The 9,875-nt window shown below is 58.5% G+C and overlaps 1 long non-coding RNA gene across 1 annotated transcript; it reads left to right on the top strand.

Moving 5' to 3' along the window:
• The first annotated feature begins 2,972 nt into the window (after positions 1–2,972).
• LOC111767563 (uncharacterized) lies at positions 2,973–6,669 on the top strand. Its single transcript, XR_002799338.2, has 2 exons — positions 2,973–3,308; positions 6,353–6,669. It is a non-coding gene; the product is annotated as an uncharacterized lncRNA (long non-coding RNA).
• Positions 6,670–9,875: the final 3,206 nt, after the last annotated feature.

Raw genomic sequence — 9,875 nt, 5'->3', positions numbered from 1 at the left:
CGCAGACCCCGAGCCGTGGTGACCCCTGGGCTCCAGGAGGGAGACCCCCGAGGACCCCTCCAGCGCGACAGCCGAGCTCAGGCCGGAGCCCCCAGGAGGAGGCAGCCCACAAGAGCCGGGTCCAGACTCCACACTCGGGAACTCCTGTTAATTCTGTGCAGATGGAGCAAACGCTTTACAGATTCCAGCCCCCACCCCGCCCCCTGCTCTCCTCTTGCAGGGGAACCAAAAAGGGCGTCTCGGGATTGTCTTGGCACCATTTCCCGTGGTTATTTAAAGCTTTTCTGCCGCCTTTTCAGGATTTAAATTAAGAATACGGGTGTCAAGAGTACAGGCGGATGATGTCAAATTTTCAGTGTGTGCTGGTCTACAGGCAGCCAAACCCGTCCAGGCCTGTTCGAAATCATTTAATACATTTCGTAGATTTTAAGCTGGGACTATTTTCGCTCGGGGGTGGGGGAGGAGAATGGAAACTCCTGAGAGCTGACCTTTCATGTGCCCCCCCAGAAGCCACATATTTCATATACTGTTAGCTCATTTAATCCTCATCATGACCCAAATAGCTATAAAGCTTTGTCTCCTTAAGATATCTTTTTAGAAACCTACATCAAAGGGAATTTGTTGGCTTACATAACTGGAAAGTCTGTGGTGAGGACTTCAGGCATGGCTGGATCCAGGAGCTCAAATGCTGTCATCAGGAATCTCTATTCCTCTCTTGGCTCTGCTCTGCTCTGTGACTGTTTCACCCTCGGGCAGGCCCTTCTCTTACAGTGGCAAAGACAGTCCCCAGTAGAAGCTCCAGGCTTCCAAACAGTCAAGCAACCCCAATTGAAAAAGAACAGCTCTTTCCCAGAGGTGTCGGCAGAAGTCCCGTGCCTGAGTTCCACGGGCCCAGCTTGGGTCAGGTGCCATCATCGGACCGATCGCTCTGGTTAGGGTGATAGACTTTTCTGATCACACGCCCACCCCTGGAGGAGGAGAGGGTCAGCCCCACTAAAATACCGGTGGCGACGGGGAGTCACTGTCCCCAGAAAGGGTGCTGGACACTGGGCGCTCAAAAGTAACAGACGCCTGCCCCAGCGAGGCGTGTGAGAAGAAGAGAGGAACCCCGTGACATCAGCAGGGCTGTCGCGACCGTGGTGCAGGTTGCGCACTGCACATCTCTAGGGGGCTCCAGTTACATCCCCTGCCGTCGTACATTTACTTCCACGTGCATCGTAACAGATTTCCAACAATGGCAGTTAAGCGTCTTATGATCGAAAAAATTAATTGAAAACCGTGGCCACAGTAGGTGGCAGCTCTCTCCATCCCCAGGTGGCAGCTGCTTCCTCTCTCCCAGAAGCTGGGCCACCCGTGACCTGCTGTGACCACAGAATGCAGTGGGAGGGGCGCTGCAGGGGCCGAGCTGGGCCGCGGGAGGCCGGGTCGCCACTGTCCCCTCTCGGAAGGCTGTCCAGGCCAGCGCGGCAGGAGGCGCACGGACCATGCGTGAGACCTGGGGGTGGAAGGGGGGGACTCCCCGGGGGTCAATGGGTCAGAGGTGATGACAGTGTCCCCGGGGATAACCCCCTAAATAAACTGCCTGCACCCACATCCTCGCCTCCGAGGCTGCTTCTGGGGGAACCGAGGCTGAGACAGGCTTCTCAGGAGACCCCGAGTGCCCCTGTGCTGTGGGCTGAAGGAACCCAGGGACGGAGCTCTGAGCAGAAAGAGATAAACCTTTTCTTATAATCTTTCATTCATTCATTCAACAAACAGTCAACAGCCTCCGGCTACATGCCAGCACCGGGGATGGAAAGAGCCCAGAACCTGGCATCAGCCCTGAGACATGGGCATGTCACCCGGCCTCTCAGACTTCATTTAATCCCCACAGTAGTCCTATAAGATAAGCAGGCGATGTCATGGTCCCCATTTGTCAGATAAGGAAACAGAGGCACAGAGAGGTTGAGTGACTTGCCCAAGGCCACACAGCTAGGCACTGGCAGAGCCAGGATTGGAACCCAGTCAGATCCTGTGTTCTTAGCCGTTTCCTCAGGAGTTCCGGCATCTGGGCTGACTGAGGAAAGTCCCAGAATTTAGGACTTGCTCCCGCAGATGGTCTGAATCTGTTCCATAATACTTGTAGGAATGATCTTATTCTTTTACTTTTCTGAGTCTGAGGAAATTGGGATCGGAGCCCCCTTGCCAGGGGCCAGGCCTTTGCCACTCAAAAGCCGCCTCCCCAGAGAGTCCCCACAAGCCGCTCCCAGACAGCCTGGCTCCACCCCCTCAGACCCCAGGTGTCCACAGCATCTCTCACCTCTGCTCCCAAAGCTTGCCTTCTCCCAGCCCCACCCCGGGCTCTGGGGGCTGAGTCATCACCTGACTAAGGCGGGTTGTGGCGATTGCTTCAGAAACCGGCCTGTGACCCTGGCTGGGTCGATGAGACTCAGCCCTAGGACTCTTGCAGAAGCTGTTCCGCAAGAGGAAATCTCCACTCGGCTGGTGCGATAGAAGCCTGGGGCCATGAGGCACCATCTTTGCCAGCAGGTGGAGAGTGTCCACCTGAGAGTGAAGCCAACAGAAAGCAAACCAGGGCTGAGAGATGGAGACAGATCCCGGACAACACTGCCTGAGCCCCTGGATCCAGCCGTGCCTGAAGCTGTAGCGCTCCTGACTTTCCAGCGACACAAAACAATACGTTCTGCTTTGGCATAAGCTAATTCCAGCGGGATTCTGTTATTTGCAGTTGGATGAGCCCTGCCTGAAGGACGAGGCTTTAAACAACCAGGGCCTGTTGATTCTCCAGGGGCCCACGGCAAACACAGCCCTTCAGAACACAAAAACACAGCTGCTCTTTGAAAGAGACGGAGGGAGGGGAAAATACTTTGCATTCTCTTGCGATGAATCAGGAGCCAAAATAAGACCTGGTTCATTTCTCAAGCGGGTTATCCTGCCCAACCGCTATTACTCATCCCAGCCCCGACCAGCCCGAGGTTGGCGTGGCCCTGGCCCAGGGAGCCTGCCGTGCTCAGAGCCTCCCCAGATTTTCCACGCTCGTGTGAAAAGCGTGTGCGTCGTGGCTCCTTCTCCTCCGGCTCATCCTCCTGGGAGCTGGGCTGTCTGGAGCTCCAGGGTCCAGCCAAGTCAACCCCTAACAAAACGCAGGGATGCACAGGGAGCCTCTGGAAACCTCGCCCCTGCAGAGAGGTCCAGAGAAGCTGGCCTGGCCGCTTCTTACTGAGCAGCGGGCTAGCACAGGACCTCAGCATCAAGGAGGGGTCAGCCGGGGATAGATGAGGAAAGGCTTCAAAGGTTGGGCCGAGGAGGTGAGACTCTGGAAGGATGGAGGGCACGCGGGGAGATGCTAAAGGGGGAACTGAGGCACCACCTCCTCTGGGCTGAGGCCCCCTAGAGACAGCCTGAGATGCGATGTGGGTACACGTGGCTTTTGGGGGGGCGGTTCCCAGCAAGAGGGGTGTCATTCCTTCTGGGCTGCAGCGGGGCGGGTCAGGGTGGGAGACGGCCGTCCGCTGGTGGCAGCCGAGGCTCCCAGCAGCCGGGTTAAGAGGGTCAGGGCGGCCCCTCTTTCCTCCTGGGGACCACACACCGGCCTCGGGGGGCAGGGCCTCGGCGACGGGTCCGGCGGCGGCTGGCGGGGGGGCTCAGGGCCGGACGCCGGGACTCCGGCTTCGCCTCCTGCTCGGGGTGCGGCCGCCCCACCCGGAGCTGCGGGGTTGCGCGGCGTGCAAGACCATATGCAGGGGACACGCGACAGTGCGCTCACGCTCCTCCCTCCGGAGCCGGCTGCGTGGGAGGCGCCCCCAAGAGTCTCGGTTTGGCACCCACCTCCCGCTGCCCCAGGCCGGGGGCCGTGAGGAAGTGTGGGTGTCAGTCACCAGCTGTGGGCGGGGCTTCTGGAGCCTTCCCGGCACCCCCAGCCACGGACGACCCTCCACGGGCGCAGGTGCTCCCAGACCCCTGGCCTCTGGGGACAGTCCTGGCTCCCCAAATCCCCTCGCACTCTGAGTCCCTCTGGATGAAAACCTACCTCGATGGGCGTGAGATTCAGGTCTGGAGCACAAAGAGCGGTGACTCGTCAGAGATGCAGGAAGCCCACTCCTGGCCTTGAACCAGAATTGCTTCAAACCCTCCAATGACCCCTAGGGCCCCGAGGACAAGCCCCACCTTCTCGCAGGCCATGCTCTTCGGGGAGATCTCTTGGGCCTCGTTGCTCACCGTGACCCTCCTCCTTGTGCCCTGACTTCTCAAAACGCTGATGAGTCCCTATTGTTCCATGTGCTCCTGCCCCTGGGCCTTTGCACGTGCTATTCTCTCTGGCTGGAATGCCTTCCCCTACCTCCTCCCTGCCTACTTGTCCTTCTGCTCTGGCCTCCGGCCTCCTCTCACTCCGGGAAGCCTTCCCTGACCCCAGCCCCTCTGGGTGGGACCCTCCTTCCTGTTCCCCACACCCCCCCCCACCTCCCCACTCTGTGCTACCTCTCTCCTTGATCACTTGCCTCCCCAAGAAGACTGAGCGCCCCAGGGGGTGGCCCTGGAGCTTGACTGACTTGCTGTCGGCTGTGCCAGACACTGCAGTTGCTCAAGAAACGGGTGTGGCGTGAACGAATGAAAGCCAATGAGCGGGGTGGGCGGCCCCCTCTGCCAGCGGGCTGAGCGGGTCCCACCACTAATTACATCCACTTACACGGCGCCAGGCAGCATGCTACACCAGTAACACGGTCCTCCAAGCTGATTTTGAGCACGGTTTGTGACGGCCAAACATCCCGGGGTATCTTTATTGATGACGTACACCTCCCCATCCAATTAGAATTTGCCGTCGCCTCTGCCTCCAGGATGACAGGTGCCGCCCCCCGAGTAGCAACAGCTGTGATAACAGGTCGGGGCCGCTCTCGATGTTTCCGGCTCGGCTAGGCACTGGCTGCGTGTTTTTTTTTATATTATTGTCTCTTATATTTATATTATATTTATATTTATACTTTATATATATATATACTTTATATATATACTTTATATTAGTGTCTGCACATTTGCAGAAACTGAGGCCTAACGTGGTTAAAGTCGTGGCTCACAGCATGTGGTGGCACAGGGATGTGGCCCCGGGGGCAGAGATGAGTAGACGGGCCACAGTGGGCTGAGCGCACAGTAGGGCACGTGGCTGTGGGCGGTGTGTCGGACTCCTGGGGCTGCTGTCATCACCTGCCACCAACCGGGGGGCTTCAAACAATAGAAATGGACTCCCTCGCAGTTTCTGGGGGCCAGAAGTTTGAGATCAAGGGGTCGGCAGGGTCACGCTGTCCCCGGAGGCCTCACAGGTCAGTTCTTCTCGCCTCTGCCGGCCTCCAGTGGCTCCTCGTTCCGTGGCTTGTGGCCGCGTCACTCCAGTGTCTGTCTCCCTCTTCACGTGGCCTTCTCGCGGCATCTCTGGGTCTCAGATCTCCCCCACCTTTCTCTGATAAAGACAGTGATCACTGGACGCAGGGCCCACCGTCCATCCAGATCCTTAACTTGATGACACCTGCAAAGACCCTCTTTCCAAATACGGTCACAGTCACAGGCACCGGTGGGTAGGACCTGACGTATCTTTTGGGGGTCCCCGCTACAGGTGCAGGGAGAGAGCAGAATTAAGCAATCAGCGGCCCCTCCACGGGGGCTAAGAGAGGTGAGAGGATGGCCGGAGCCGGGAGAGGAGGTGAGGGGGGCACAGAGAGGGACAGAGACAGAGAGGGCCCCCAGGCTCCCTTCCCCACTGGAGACCTCGCTTACAGAGTGGGGAGCGGCCAGGGAGGACACAAGGCCCCCCAAGTCCCAGCTCCAGACGGACAGCTCAGGGACTCCGGGCCCCCCAGCCTCTCGCAGTCCCACCTGCTCCCCGGGGCCTCGGGCCCACGTCCCGGCTCACGCAGTCCTTGGCCGGACCCAGCCCGGGGGAGGCGTGCAGAGCCAGACCGGGGCTGCTGGCTGGACTCCAGGCCCAGGGAGACGCCCCCCGGGCCCTGCTATCAGTCCTGCAGACGCCACCAGACCTCCTCCCAGAGGACAGAGCCCAGCCTCCACGTGGTGACCCCGCTGTGCCCTCAGCCCCGCAGGGTTGGAGTGTCCCATGCGCCTGGCCGCCCCCAAAAGGCCGAATGCCTAGAATGCCACAGGATTTCCACGGTGGCCCTTCTCCCGGCCCCAGGGAAGGAGCAAAGGCTGGCTCTGGGGTGGGGGTGGGAGGGCCCAGGGTACCAAAAAAAAAAGAATGGAAAACATCTCATTGATTACATGTCGAAATGTCAGTATTTTGGATTACATAAAATATATTGTTAAAATTAATTTCTCCTGCTTCTTTTTACTTTTTTTAATGCAGCTACAAGAAAATTACAATGACACTCATGGCTCACATGAATTATCTTTCTGCTGGGGGAGACCGGCGTCAAGGAAGTGCCCGCTGTGAACATTCTCAGAAGGTTACCGAGACGCGTGCGTTCTCCTTGTGCTTCTAAAGTTGCTCCTGTCCCGTCAGCGGCCGGCCCGGCGGGGATGCGCCAGGCAGGGCGTAATTGCTGCCCTCTGCTCACCTCCGGAGGCACACGCTGTTCCCATTTTTCTTGCGATCAGTACCTCTGAGACACACACTTTCGAACTAGCGCTGGAGATATCTGGAAATAAAGTCAAATCTTTGTATATGATGAAAATATTTTGGAAAAGAAATATCCAGTCTTAAATCAACAGAAATAAAATCTAGGTACATCTTGAATAAACAAAACAAAATGTAATTTTGGAAGGGGTGCCTAGGCTGGGCCAGGCTCCCCGGGGGATCGGGGTGTCCCCGCTGGGGCCCCTGCCCGCCTGCCCTTTGAGAGTCATGCGACTTCTGCCCGGGGTTTCCCTCTTTTCAGATGACTCTGCCACAAAAAGATGGGCATTGTGAACACACGAGGCGCCGTGTGACAGTCTCCTGACCCTTCTGCGTGGGCAGCGCCCTCGCCCTGACTGGGGCGGGCACCAGGTCTGCCCCGTCTGCTCCCGGCCACAGAGGAAGGGGACCTGGGAGGACTCTGACCGCAGTGCCACTCGCTCCATCCTCCCGCCCAAGCCTGGCAGGCCGCTCAGTCAGGGCCCGGGACCCTGGCTATTTACCCCGAAGGGAGCCCGGGGCAGCGGGGATTCCTGAGCTCTGGGAGGTGGGGCCAGCTGTCACTATCTTCAGCATCTTACTGGGGGGCATCTCCTGGATCGGGACCCTTTTGCTGTCCACTTCCCCGGGCCTGAGCCTTTTTCTTCCTTATTAACATATTTTGAGCATGTTCTGGGCGCTGACACCACACAAACCTTATCTTGTTTCATCCCTACACACCTTCGAGGGAGGAGCTACCATCACTTTCCCTATTTCACAGATAAGGACACTGAAGCACAGAGAGGTTAAGTGACTGGCCCAAAGTCACACAGCTCAGGGCCCGTCTTCTTGACAACCACCCCATGCCGCCTCTGTGAGGAAGGGTCAGAAACCCAGGTACAACAAACGGATCCTGCTCCACCCCAATAAACAAACACAGGGAGTGCCCTGTGCCGCTCGCCAGCTCCTCTACCCAAGAGAGCTGCTCCTTCCCTGGGGCCCCCATCCTGAGGGCACCACTGCCCGTCAGTCACCCAGCCAGACACCCCAAGCCTGACAACCCTTCCTCCTGCCTCAGACCGGTTCTCTCCAACCCCTCCTCTTACTACCATCTGAGTGACCTGTGGCAAGTCACTGGACGTCTCCGTGCCTCAGTTTCCCCATCTGTAAAATGGGGATCGTGATCGGCCTGTCTCATAGAGTCACTATGAGGTTGGAGGAAGTTTTTAATTAAAATACACACACACACGTATTAATATATATCAGGGCTTATCATGGTCCCTGACACAGAGTGAGTGTTCAGCGCTATTTAACTCTCATAATTATCATCCGGTTCCAGAGCCCAGCACGGTGGGCGGGATGCCGGAGGCCCCTCGGCAAACGTCTGGGAGTCCAGGGGTGGTTTCACGAGATCCAGTCACGTCCCTCCCCAGCCAAAGTTCCTGTGATGGCTTCCCCCTGAGCCGAGGGTGAAGCCCCAACTCCTCAGGCTGTCCTAACCCCGAGCCGGTCTCCCTGACCCCCTCCTCCTGCCCCCTAGGCCCCCTCACCCTCCAGTGAGCTCTGACAACACCATTAGCCTCATCCTGCCTCAGGATCTTTGCACATGCTGCTCCCCTGCCCAGAATGTGCTTCCTGCACAGCCGGCTCCTTCTCATGCTCCAGGCCTCAGCCCATGGCAACTCCCCGCAGAGGCCTCCCCGGGTCCCAGCACGCGGCTCTTCTCCCTGGTGGCACGCACCACAATCTGTCGACTTAGATTTGCTTGTGTGTTGACTGCCCCCCGCTGGTATGTCTGCTCCATGAGGGCCAGGACCTCATCAGGTGCTCGCAGCTGGATACCCAGACTCAGCACAGCACTCTGCAGGGACAGCCAGTAGGCGCTCAACAAACGCTTGTGGGGCAACTGAATGCTCCAATCCGTGAATGAGCCAGTGAGCCGATGGGGTCTCGTGCCGATGCTCGTTCTGCAGCCTGGGACACCGAAGCTGAGATGAGGCGACTCCCAGGTCACAGACTTGGTGGGTGGCAGAGCCAGAGCCACCTACATGACCCAGGTCATTGTGATGAAATTTCTATAAGTGCAAAGGGACACAGGTGACGCAGGTGGCGCTCCAGGAGACCTCCTCTTTGATCCGCCACCAGCCCCAGGTGGCAGGCAGCCAAGGCCCCAGGAATCAGGACCCTGCGTCACCGCCACGGGCACCCTGTGCGCTGGGAGGAGGGACCGGCTGCCAGGTCTCTTCGCTCGATGCCGGGATGGGGGGTCACGACAGCCCCTCTGGCAGGTCACCAGGACCCCCACGCGATGGGACATTGCATCCTAACTGCTGAGTCACGGCGAAGGGGTGGACGGCATTGTTCACGACCGCGGCACCTCGACGTCCGTTCCAAACTCAGTTCCAGCCGTTCGTCCGCTCCACGCAGCTCAGATGTGCTCAAGTCCGCTCTTTGGCAGACGCTGCCTGGGAGGAAGGGAGCAGGTGAGCCCAGAGAGAGGAGAGGGCTGGTTTGTGGTGGGCGGCCTGGGCTAACGTCCCGAGAGTGGAGGGGGAGAGAACTGAGTCATGACCGCATTGTGCTGGGCCCCCCTTAATCCTCACTTGCCCCCCTGTGAAACGGGTGGAACTGTTTTCTCCGTTTCACAGATGTAGAAACAGAGCTCAGAGAGGTTGAGGGCTTTGCTCAGGGTCACACAGCCGACCAGAATTACTGTGGGGCTGGAACTCCAGAGCGTCACCCGCAGCCTTCCAACTCATCATAAACCATCCTCCGCCACACGCCAAATGCTTAGAACACGTCACTGTCTTTCATTTTTTGCAACAAACTTACGGCCTATGTGCCATTATCAGCCCCCTTTTACAGATGAAGAAACTGAGGCTGGGATAAGGGAGACCACCCACCCAGAGGCTACCATCGGGGGCTGGCAGAGGCAGGATTCGAATCCAGTGCATGGCCAGGGCCCACGCACTTCCCTCTGCGCCCAGCTGCCTCATTCGTCATCTCCAATTGGTCAGGAGGCTCTTGGCTTCCTGCACAGCTGGGCAGGGCCAGGCGAGGCGACCACACCGTGACCTCCCAGCCAAGGGCACGGGGCTGCAGCCCCCTCTGGCCCCCCGGGCCGCCTTCCCTGGTCAACCCATCCCCAAGTTCAAGCCCCTCTGTTCCCATGCACAGCCCCCTGCCGTGGCCCCCCTGATCCCCAGCCACGGAGGGAGCCCCAAGTAATGAGCAGATGGAGCTGGAACGAGGGAGTGACGCTGAGGGATGGACA

The sequence above is a fragment of the Equus caballus genome, chromosome 13, assembly GCF_041296265.1.
Source record: "Equus caballus isolate H_3958 breed thoroughbred chromosome 13, TB-T2T, whole genome shotgun sequence".
NCBI lineage: Eukaryota > Metazoa > Chordata > Mammalia > Perissodactyla > Equidae > Equus > Equus caballus.
This window is presented reverse-complemented; position numbering and strand designations above follow the sequence as displayed.